The 12,207-nt window shown below is 36.3% G+C and overlaps 1 long non-coding RNA gene across 2 annotated transcripts in view; it reads right to left on the bottom strand.

Annotated features, from left to right (window-relative positions):
* LOC121072597 overlaps window positions 1–12,207 on the bottom strand; it is a 144,338-nt gene that overhangs the window by 39,694 nt on the left and 92,437 nt on the right. The window contains exons 4-6 of one of the 2 annotated variants that reach the window (XR_005821335.1): window positions 5,452–5,521; window positions 3,383–3,468; window positions 1,134–1,197 (exon numbers count right to left, since the gene is read on the bottom strand). This is a non-coding gene — a long non-coding RNA (uncharacterized LOC121072597). The remainder of the gene's footprint in view (window positions 1–1,133; window positions 1,198–3,382; window positions 3,469–5,451; window positions 5,522–12,207) is intronic. The other variant, XR_005821336.1, reaches the window with a different exon arrangement.

Here is a 12,207-nt window from a genome sequence, read left to right as displayed (position 1 = left end):
ATCCATTCATTTATTTTGGTCTTGTTAGATTGTAGGAGTACACAAGGATAAGGGTTATTGCATCTCTTGAATATACATTTCTACTAACACTGTTGCCAGACTTGCTATATCTGAAGAGCAAGAATATTTTAATTTATGATCATATTAACTATGCCTAGGGTATTAATCCCAGAGTGCTTCAGTTTTAGGATAATTCTAAATTGTGTTAAGTCTTCCATTTGAGTAATTCATGTAGAGAGCATTATCTCTTAATTCTAGCCTACGCAGTCATGATGGGCACACATTTTATTAAGGAAAGTTGTAAATGCTTCTAGTATATAATATTTACACCCTTAGAAGCTTTGTAGGTACCTTTAGCCCAGCTTGAATCCACTCCTCATTTAAAGTGATATTCAAATATATGTCCAATGCACAGAATATGACAGACAGCTCAATACCCTTTGTGCTGTGCAATCTAAAATATAATTATATAACAACAGAGTTGTGATAAAAGAGAGAGTTTTAAACTAAGTATTTTCCATATTCATACAGGAAATGTAAAAATAAAGAAAGAATGGATTCTCAGCTGAAACTCCTATATGATCTCTCAGACACTAGAATATGAGAAGTACATGCAAATGCTGGTTATCAGTAGAGGTAGACTTAAAGAAATTGAAAATTGTTTTATTTGATAAAACAGAAGTCTGCCTGAAATTAATTTTATTGATTGAAATGAAGAACCATTTACCTTAAGGAGTAGACAGTTTTGGCCTAATAAACATACTTCAAGATTTCTCACTATGATCAGAATGATGCAAAGATTTATCTTTGCAAATCGACAACAGTTCTCCACTCCCCATCCACTCCACCAGCTCGTCCTCCCCACCCCTCTCCTTTTTTTTTTTTTTAAGGAATGTAGCACTTGAACCACATCTTTTATGCTACCAAAAAAAAAAAAAAGTTTTTTCCTTATGTGATTTCCAGTTCATTTAGATACTGTTCTAGTAAACAGCAAAATGTCCTTGGATTTTTTTTTTTTTATTTATTAGCAATTCCTGTCACAATAAGCTTAGAACAACTTCCCAGGGTGACACCTAGAGATTATTTCATTTATAGGTAGCTGCTGGCTTTCTATCAGTCTTTTGAGTACTTACTTCATTCACCAAGCCAGGTTACTTCAGCTCTTCAATATGCTTTCTTTAGATTAGTTTTGAATTCCTAGGAAAAATCAGAAAATAAATTTACAAAAAAATAGGACAATGTTTTGAGCTTCATCATAGCTTGGTGATGACGGAGCTTGGTGATTTTATTTTTATTAAAAAAAATATATATTATATATCAGATTCAAACAATGTGATTTTCCTGCTCTGAAACCTAAACAGAAGTGGTCCAGGTTTGCAGTATTCAGGCATGAGGACAACACTCCTAATATGCACCATGTATTTCATACATTATGTTCACTCTAATCCATTACTGAATTTTTGAAGTTCCAGAATATGAGAGCATTGCTCATAATTTATACTGCATCTTATTGCATGTTAAAGCCTTAGGGCATTGTAATTGATCATAATAATTCACTTGAAACTCAGCTTTCCTTTCAAAATTAGCTGGCCTATTAGTAAACTTATATAAGAAAATACATAAAGTTCAAAAATGGAAATGCAAAGTTGTTTTTACTTTTGCATGGTAATACAAAAAATAGCGCAATGAGTATAAGGTTGAAAACCAGGAGTATCTTTAGAGACTAAGGATGTATTATATATTAAAATCATGTATGGCTGCAGATAGTAACTCAACAGTCTTTTACATATGTTGAAGACACCTGGCTTTAATTTTAGAGGAGTGACAGCTCAGGCAAACTTTTATCTTACTCATCGGATATGCTAACCATTGTAAATTATCTACTCAGATGTAGATTGTGAGCCATTTGTGGCTCTCTTTTTGCAATCTGCATCTAACTGTAGCACAGAGATCAATGAACGTTAAATTTTCTTTACTAAAAGCACAGTGTGTTTAAGTTTTAATTGCTGTATATAATGTAAAATGTACTTAGTTGTTTTACATGTGTCACATGCCAAGAGAATCATGGTACGCAGAAGAAAGGCAAAACTAGTCTGGCAGATGTTTCCTCCATCTCGCTGCAGTACCATCTCCCCAGGCATTGCCTGAGGCAACTATCAGCAGTAGAGCCCAGCACAAACATCAAAAATGAGAAAATCACAAATGCGAAAATTAGTGGCCACAGCCACTTTCTTCACTTCAGACAAACTGACTAAGCAAATTGACTGGGCAAACCTGAGTTACATTACCTGCTTGTTTTGCTCTGACCCAGTGGTTACAATTCATATCAAAGGAACATCGACCAAAATGAAGTAAAAACTTTTTTTTTTTTTTTGCCACAAACATGTATTTGATCCACAAACTGGCTTTTTTTTTTTTTTTTAAAGACAATAATGTAGATTTCAGATATTCTATAGTAAGTACTGGGGCCCATTTTCATGCCCTTAATTTTTCTAAATAGCGTGCCTCTACTGAGCTTTGGTATAGCAACACTGGTTTCATCACCAAGGCAAATATTCAACTGTTATTTACTGTGGAGTCCTAAACCTCTGCACACATCTGTAAGGACATTATAAATTCAGGTCAGTGGCTAGCTACAGAAAGGTGGTTTAATTTTCAGTTTTCTAAATAATACCAGCTATTACTCTTTACTTAATGTTTTCTTTTTACAGTAATTTGCAGACTTTCCTGTCTCTGTAGCTTGCATTGTGCATTTTTTTCAGCTATGTAAAAAGTTCACTATTATTATGGCCCACAGAGTGATAGCCTGAAAAGCAGAAATAGCATCACTTATGAATATACAGGCACATTTAAAAGATATTTCAATATATTTGAAATATGTTGAAATATTTGAAATATATATTTCAAAAATAATTTTTTTCTTTCTTATAGTTTGCATAAACAGAGGGTGTTTAAAAATTTGGATTAGAAGTAATAAAAAACATCAGAAAAAGTCTTATGACAACAAGAATCTAGTTGTCCACAAGCTGCAAGGATGGAGAAGGAAATTAATTTATCTTTTAATTAATAATATTTTCAATTAAATAACAAGTCATTGACATTGCATCCCATTTTATACTGTTCAGCAATTATTTGCTAGTAGCTTCACTTTGTTGTTCGGAGAACACGTGAGTTAATGAAATTTCTTACACATTTACGTTGTCTTTTAATTCTCCCCTGTGCACCACTATTACTGTCCTAACTTCAACTCCCCACCCTACTACAACTCCCCCAGTGACACTCCTACCACTCAAGAGATGCCAAAGTTGTGAGTAATTTGCATATGCATATTGATTATCTAAAAGGTTGCAGCTCAAAAGAATATATAAGAGTTGAGACTTACCTGCCTAGTTATCATGGGAAAGCTCATTTCTTCTGCACAGCTGCTGAAGGTCATGGAATTGGCAAATTATCACAGATTTCTTCACCCTAGTGAGATATGGTTGACAATGGTTAGTTGGTTTAAAAGTTGTAATTAGCACATAGAAGGTCTTAACCACATAATCTTCAGCTTTTTATAAAGTCAAGTAAAAAATAAATTTTCTTTTCCCAAACTTGCATGAACCAAGTTCTACCACACAGATTTAGTAACAGAATTTGTACTTTATGCATTTAAATGAGATGTACTAATTTCATTGTCAGACAGGATTTCATATCAATCAAGATAAAGTTTCTCTGGAGGTAAGGAAAGGTTTCAGAAATTAGTCTTGAAATATCCCGTAGTCTTCTGACAGAACAATTCAGCAATCCTCTCATTATGTGTATACTACCTCATCTGTAGAAAGGAAGAATCCTATAAGCTTAGTATGAAAAACTCAAAAAAATGTATATTTTTTCAGCCATTCCGAAATGGCGACCCTCAGGAAAAGATCCACCTGAAAATTAGGTTCATCTCCAGTCTTTTGAAATGCTAGCAGAATTCTACAATACTAAATGTAATATGTAAATAAATTAAGGAAAGGTTCTTATTATATCTGGTAATCAACTCAACCCCAATTGCAGGCTCCCTTAGGTACATTGTTAGAAAAAGACGGCCATCTTTTCAACTCCAAAGGAAATGAAATCTTGATCATCTACCATGTGCCTACTAATGTTTAGCAGCAATAGGATCGTTTGTCTGACTATACTCAAGGAGAAGTGCATCTTGGACAACTTTGAGGACTCTGATGATCTTAGTTAACCTACTAAGTGAAATGGATTCCAAGGTCTTCATTTCTTCTGTCAAATTATGAATCTTTCCTAATAGCCTAACTGAAAGAGCATATATACTAAAATATTACCTTTTCTGTAAACAGGTGCATGTAACCATGTAGCCACAATTACATAGTTTTTGCTTTCTGGGAAATAAAAGGATGTAAAAGTGAAACCTGAACAACTCTGTAACAGTACATGAAGTAAAAGAACCTGTTGATTTCAAAGATCGTAATTGAAAACTAAAAGTTCAACATTATGGGCAAAGACAGTAGCTGACCCTTAATCAGTCATACATTTGATGTGGGAAGGCTTGTCCCCTTCCTGGCTGTTTCTGTTTCTTTGAAGCAAGCCCTTCTTTCAGCAGCTGCAGCAAGGTTTTTATAGAACATAAAAGAAGCCATTCAGAGCAGCGTAACTTTAAGTAGGAAAAAAAAAAATCCTCAGTGGAAAATTTAAGACTGTTTGAAAATAAAGGTCCTTGTACTCTCTGTCTCTGTAAAGGGTAAGGCCTTTGCTCTGATTTTCCTTTGCAGTTCGGCAAATTTCAGACTGCCTTAGTTGAACAAAGACCAAAAAGTCATGTCTGTGGATGTACAGGAAAGACTTCATTTCTTCAGTTCTGAGGTTTGGCTAGTAGTGCTGCAAGTAACATCCCCTGATCCTCTCAAGACTCTCCTACTTAACTGCCTTGACTTTCTTCCCACTGAGTGGCCAGCTCTATCCAAGTCTTCATCATGTCCCTTGCCCTGCCAAAGGCTCCATCAAGCCCAGAAGTGCCACAGCCAGACTATGGCAGATAAGTGTTTTTCCTCTTGGCTTTCTTTCTAGGCCATAGTTTTCAGTGTAGCACATACAAGGATGGAAGTAAGTAAATTGTCTAGTTCTACGATCTGTCATACATTACTCCTATAGAAATCCAAAGATTCTCTCCCTGTGTGAAACACTGTAGTGTCGTCCTGTAAGGGAATTCTCCTGGACAGCAACACTGATACCTTTGCTTGTCAGTGTTTCTATTTGCATGCCCTAAGTTTGTAAGAAAAAAAAAAAATTACCCTCATACATTTTGAATTCTTTCTTCACAGTATCTTATTTCAGAAGTGTATCTGCACTAAAATGCTTCCCACAAAAACAAGGTAGCAGTTTCTCAAGAGATTTAACCATTGCAAACCATTCCTTCTCCTGTCTTGGATACAGAAAACGATAATTTTTCTGACTTACACCTTAGAGGATGTATTATTCCTTTCTCATTCTCTGATACACAGCTACCATCAAGCAGATTCTGAGGTATCTGTGGGTACAGCAGAAGGCCTTTTTGAGTTAGAAGCCCTGTGTCTGTTTCATTTGGCCTTAGATTTTCTGTCTTTTAGTCACAGACATTGTTGCAGTTTTAATGCTCAATACAACAGCTTGGTAACATCTCAGAGATCACAAGAATAACACAAGTGACTTCTCTTGTGATAAAAATTCAGCAGCTCAGTAATGCATCTGTTTTGACTGAATGTGAATTTACAGCATTATTTCTGGTGGTGTCTTAGAAGCCTCGTCATTATCTCATCACTATCACTGTATCTTTTATTTTCCAGCAACAAATAAACAGATTTATTCAACAGTCACTCTTTCAGTGAGGTTGAGCTATATTCGAAAAGAGGCACAAGAAGTCCTCAAGGTCTGGCACAAGGGCTTACTTGTTTACACTTTTTTGATTTAACTAATCAAACACACAGATTTTCTCCAACAAAACCATTCTCCTACCTGAAGTAAAACTGGCACTTAGGCCTACCCTCTAGATTTTAAGAGTATCAATACTGAATCATAGAGTTATCCTGAGTTGGAAGGGACTCACAAGGATCACTGACTGCAACTCCTGACTCCACAAAAATCGACCACCCAAAAACTGAACCACGTGACTCAGAGCATTGCCCTAATGTTTCCTTAACTCTGACAGACTTAGGGCCATGATAACTGTCCTGGGGAGCCTGTTCTACCATCTCAGTGAAGAACCTTTTCCTAACACCCAGCCTGACCCTCCCCTGTCCCAGCTCCATGCTGTTCCCTCAGGCCCTGTCAATGTCACCAGAGAACAGAGCTCAGGGCCTGCCCCTCCACTCCCCTCATGAGGAAACTGCAGGCCTCTGTGAGGCCTCCCCTCAGTCGCCTCTTCTCAGGGCTAGACAGTCCAAATGAATTCAGCCACTCTGCATTAGTCTTGCTCTCTAAACCCTTCACCATCTTCATACCCCTCCTTTGGAGGTTCACTTAGTAGTTTTATGTCTGTCTTATACTGTGGTGCCCAAAATTGCACACAATACTAGAGATGAGGCCACACAAGTGCAGAGCTGGACAATCCCTTCCCTCAACCAGCTGGCAGTTCTGTGCCTGAGGTACCCCAGGGTACATTCGGCCCTTTTGGCTGCCAGGCACACTGCTGGCTCATGTTCAACTTGCTGTCAAACAGAACCCCAGATCCCCTTCCATGTGGCTGCTCTCATCCTCCAGTCTGTACAGGTACAGAGGGTTGCCCCATCCCAGATATGTCCCAGGATTGCAGAATCCACCACTTGCTCTTGTTGAACCTCATACAGTTGGTGACTGCCCAGCTCTTTAATTTGTCAAAATTTCTCTGCAAGGCCTCCTTACACTCAAGGGAGTGTAAAGCTCCTCCCAGTTTAGCATCACCTGCAACCTTAGTATACTTTCAAGTTCTGCATCTAAGTTATTTATGAAAGAGAACTGGCCCTAAAATGGAGCCTCAGCTACTGACAGGTTACTGGTTATGGACATCAGGTTTGTGACCAGTCACTGTTGCCCTTTTAGTCCAGTTTGTTTCTCATACTCTTTGAACTCTTCCCCATGAGCCTTATTATCCAATCTGAAGTGGTACATTCAAGTATTTTCCTTTTTCAGTTTAGGATACATTTGGTATTTTCCTTCTCTTATTGAAGAAGGAACATTTCCCTCCAACCTCTCCATATTAAGTTTTGTATATTCCTTGGGGGACTGGCTCTCAGCAACTTTAGGATGGAAACCTTCCCAAAGACAGACAGACTGGATTTGTCTTCAGGCTGCTTTTGGATCACCATACACTTCCCAATGCATTTCTTAGTAGTGGAATTTCAGGTTTAAGTTACCATAGTGTTAACCTATCCCAATAAATACATTCCTGATCATGACTTCAACCCGGTGAAGTTAGTCTTCCATTATTTTACCTTATGATTTGTGGTCACGTTGCGCAGTCACATATGAATAAGCTTCCAGAGTCTTTCCATGCAGAAAGACAGTATAACGTGAGTAAAGAGAGAGCACAGAGTTGCTCAATAGGTTTCTCCAAAGCACCAAAAACATGATCTTCTTTGCAGAAGGAAGTATGCAAATTACACAATATTTGCAATATATAAAATTAGCAACTCACAAAAATGATGCACAGACATCATGTCTGTGACTCATAACTAAACTATATACAGGTAGAAAATCGAGTGAATTGGGATGCCTAGAGAAAGAATAGTGAATAAATGAATGAATCTTTGCTGATTTTTTTTCTGACCTCAACAGTTTTCCATGAAGTAATATGAGACACCATCTTAGACCACACCTATTCAGTCCACAAAACACTGAAAAGACCATTCAATAACAACTCTGGTAGATCATAACCAGACTGCTAGCTCATTATACTTCATATTACTAAGATGATTTCAAGCATTTTATTACAAAAATACACAGTAGAGAAAATCCTGGTAGGTGACTGTTGTGTCTTCCAATACAATCATTATTGATGAGCCAGTCATTTCAATTTTGACTATGGAATTGCAGGTGATATTCAAGCAAATGTCTACCTTCAGACAAAAGGAATAAATCTATTTATGGCTTCTTACCAGGCTCCTGCAGGTGGTCTCTGAAACCTACTACTCAAGTTTTTAATATCTAGAGACAAATAGTAACATCTAAATACCTAATGCAAGAAGCAAAAATATATTGAAATAATAAGCTGTACTATAAAAAAGCAATAGTTTAATTAGTTTAATATAATTTTGTCACAAACTAGTCGTAATAAATTTCAAAGGAATAGAGGCCACATTCAACTTTCCTCGTTATCAATCACTGCTTTGTATGTTAGTTTATATTTTCATAGAACATCTGCTCTTTCACATACTTATTGAAAGACATTCCAAAGGTATGTGAACCCTCTCACCAACCTGAATTTTAAAAGAGGCTATTAACTCACAAGCATGGTTATTTTATACTTTTTCCCCCAAGTCTTGGCTACGTGATCAAAAAACCTGACCTCTTCCTTCTACTTCATTTTTACCTGTATAAGCTCATCTCACTCTGTAAGTGCAAGAAATGGCTGGCACTTACTACATTTAATAATACTTTTACATAAAATTTCAAATGTTATAGCTGCAAGCCTTTTTTTTTTTTTTTTTTCCAGAACAAAATATTATAATAAAACTGCTTTTAATGGAGAAGTCCTAGTGTTGTTTAGCTTAGAAGGTTTAAGGAAGCAAGGTTTATAAGGAGCATTAAAATATTTTGTTAGACTCAGCAATGTTGTTACAAAAAGATGGTAAATTTTTGGTACACAACAATTCTTTCAAGTCAGAAAGCCAAGCAACAATTTTCATAGTAATTACAATTATTCATTACTTTCTTTACTATAAACTTGTCCTCTATTTCCAGTATGAATTTGCTGGTATTTAGTCTCTGGCAGCCCTTTTCCTCCCTAGACTACTTGAGGTTTTATCATTTCCAGTCAAACACCTGCCAAACGTGATCCAGCCAACCAAAAACTATTACTTAGAGGAGCAAAAATGCAATGAGATTTTCATACTGTGCTTTAAGCAATACTAGATATTTCTATGGCTTTGGATCAAGCATTCTCACCCTCCTTTCTTTTTACGTGCGTTTAATGACATTCTGCACACAAGTCTCTTATTACCAAAATGTACCAAAGAAGGCAAACAGTATCAAGTGTTACTTGATTCCTTTTTCATTTTTGGCTAGGCTATTCAGATTCAAGTTTTAATATCCAATCTAGTGGAAATAGTTTCCCCTTAAACTGATGCCAAAAGAATAAAAAATACCAAACAATTCAGGATAATTATATTTATCATCATTATTTGAATTTATTTATTTTTTATGTGTACATGCATTCTGTCACACGGTAAAGGTTCAGACTCTGCAGAGTCAGAATTGACAGGAAAACACATGAGTACCACTCGTTTCATCACAGGCCACCAATACATTGTAAATGTAAAACTATATATTGGGTATACTTTTATTTCTTTACTTTGTTAATCCATAGATTACAAGTGTTGATTTAATATTGTTTTGTTAAGAAACAAGAACATGTTGACTGCAGTTTCAGAAAGCACGGCAATATGTTGCAATTTAAGCTTCTGAGCAGGGTCAATTATATTTTTCAGAAGTTATTGCTTCTTTTGGTTAGAAGACAGTACAGCCAGCAAAAGTCAAGATTCTCTAAATAGAATACTGATGTGAGAGAGAGTGGTAAATAATTTCCGAAACCAAAAGTAGTCACAAATTGATACCTCAAAACACTCATTTGTATATGTACAGAAAGATGGACTTCAAAACACATCTCTAGAGACCAACAACGTGGAAAATATCTAAATATCCCAGGACCCACCCAACCATCCTTGCTGAGATGAATAAAATTTCACAAGAGTGCTGCATGATTTAATATTGCAAAATTAGGCATATGGAGTGCATTGCCCCAAATGAGTAGAGTTCCTCATTTCCTCAGGGCCCTACTTTGAGTTTTAGTGCATGCTTGCTCCTGAATTCCACAGAGGTGAATACAGAATTATTTTATTAAACATCAGGTTCTTCATAACAGAAGTCTTTTTCTCCTTAATATCTAACTGTATTATTGACCAGTATGCAATGTCAAAATAATGATTCTGCACCAGGTTCAGTGTTACGCTTTCCCAGCAATTACACCATCACAATGAAGAGTGTTGTGACATGAACGCTACCTCAGCTCTGCCAGTGAACAGGTGGCAGATAAGATAAATACAGCCTGATGCACATGCAGCTTTTAAAAATTATTATTATTAAAGAGAACCTCAGTAAATATCCCTAACACTCATAGAAACCTAGTGCCTTTTTGGGTTCTCAGTTTTATTTTGTACACTCCAAACTCCTTTTATTTTGTACTGCTCCAAACTGAGATAGGATTTATTTATTTTTTTTTATGTGCAGAGTGAAATAACTCAAACTCCAAAAGGTGGGAGGGTGAGAGGAAATGTAACACAATTTCCCACAATGTGGGAAAAGACACCTACGGTTTTGTTCATCTGCATACACAGCATGCATACCAGGTTCTATCATCCTCCTATGAAGCAGTGAGTTAACCCCGAGGCAGCCATCACTTGTCTACTTTGTCAGTCAAATAAATGAGATAATAGCAAGTGAACCGGCTGGAGCATATAAGCAGTGTAATGCATGAATCAATCATTTGAAATACTGCACTGCAGTGAGAAAATACAAACCAGACAGCCAGAATCAGTGTTCTCTCTCCCTTTTGTCAAGTAGCACCAATGTTACAGTAAAACTGGAGATGCACAGAACATATTGATAGACACAGAGGTTCAAGACCCAGCGTAGGCTGGCTATTAAGATCACCATAACAGACATCACTTTTTTTTTGTTTGTTCTGTTACTTTGAAGTCTGCAGAGACAGACAACACATTGTAGCTGGTAAATAACAACACAGCAGAAGATAGCTGGCTTTACATCTGCACCTTGAGTCCCCATTATTCTGTCCCTGATAAACACTTGGAATTAATTCATTTTGAAATTCCCTTCCAAATGACTTCTGCAGCAAACAGCAGAAAAAGAAACACCTAGTAAAAAAAAACGTTCTAGTAAGTTTAAGAACAGCTGCTTGCAGGTATGATCTGTACCTCCAGTACTCCTTGGGAGTAACACTTCACAAGCAGAACGTGCCATTTCCTTCAAGCCTGCTGGAAGCATGGAACGAGGTGACAGGTTGGTGATGTAACAGCTTCTACCCAAAGGAAGACAGATGAACTGAACAAAAATTAATGCTTACTATTTACAGGTAATGATTTTAATATATTGTCTTAAAGCAAGAAGCAAGTCGTCTGAAGGCTTAAGTATACAGAACACACTGAAATCTTTATAATGACACTATTAGAAAAACAAGTGTCTTCATCTGTATTTCACAGTAAACACCACTACTAACATCTTTGATATGAGACTGATTTATGCACATCTGTAGCTGTGTTAGCACGTCAGGTCTTATCTCCTACATATTTAACTTTTGATGTTTTGGTTTTGTTTTTTTGTTTCGTTTTTTTTTCGATGCTCTCTGATTCCACAGTCCCATTTAGTCTTGGCTTTTCTGTAACAATTTTTTTTTATTCTTTCACAGAAAGGCATAAACTTTTGCAATCACTGTAAAGACACTTAAAAAATGAAATCTTAATGAACAATAATGATTACACAAAATGTCTCAATCAGACTATGTCAGGGTGACATTAAGAGCACAGAAACACTGGCTGTATTTGACATTTGTAACATCAAAATTCATTTCATAACTGATTTTGAATCAGCTTATAACAAGAACTTAGAAGTAAATACTCCAGTCTATTTCTGTTATAAAACTCTTACAGTAAGCAGTGCTTCTGCAATTTGACATTAGGTTAAGATATATGCCAAAAAGAGATGATGTTGTGCATACACTTAAGTCATCATCTGTCAACTCAGAGGTAGGCTCTATCTGCATTGTCAACAAGTATCTTCTCCCATCAACTTTAAGAAACTTACTTACTGAATGCACAACTTTTATTTGTGATTATACAAATTAATATCTTTCCTGAAAGTTAAGTTACCGCGCTGTTTATGATGTATGCTTAAGTGAAAGGTTTACAAATTATTTATAACTTCTCCATCTCTCAAAAATACTTATAGCAACATTACAAAGCATAAACT

Source organism: Cygnus olor, chromosome 6 (assembly GCF_009769625.2).
Source record: "Cygnus olor isolate bCygOlo1 chromosome 6, bCygOlo1.pri.v2, whole genome shotgun sequence".
NCBI classification, from domain to species: Eukaryota; Metazoa; Chordata; class Aves; order Anseriformes; family Anatidae; genus Cygnus; species Cygnus olor.
The sequence above is the reverse complement of the archived record's forward strand: the minus strand, read 5'-3'. Positions and strand labels throughout refer to the sequence as shown.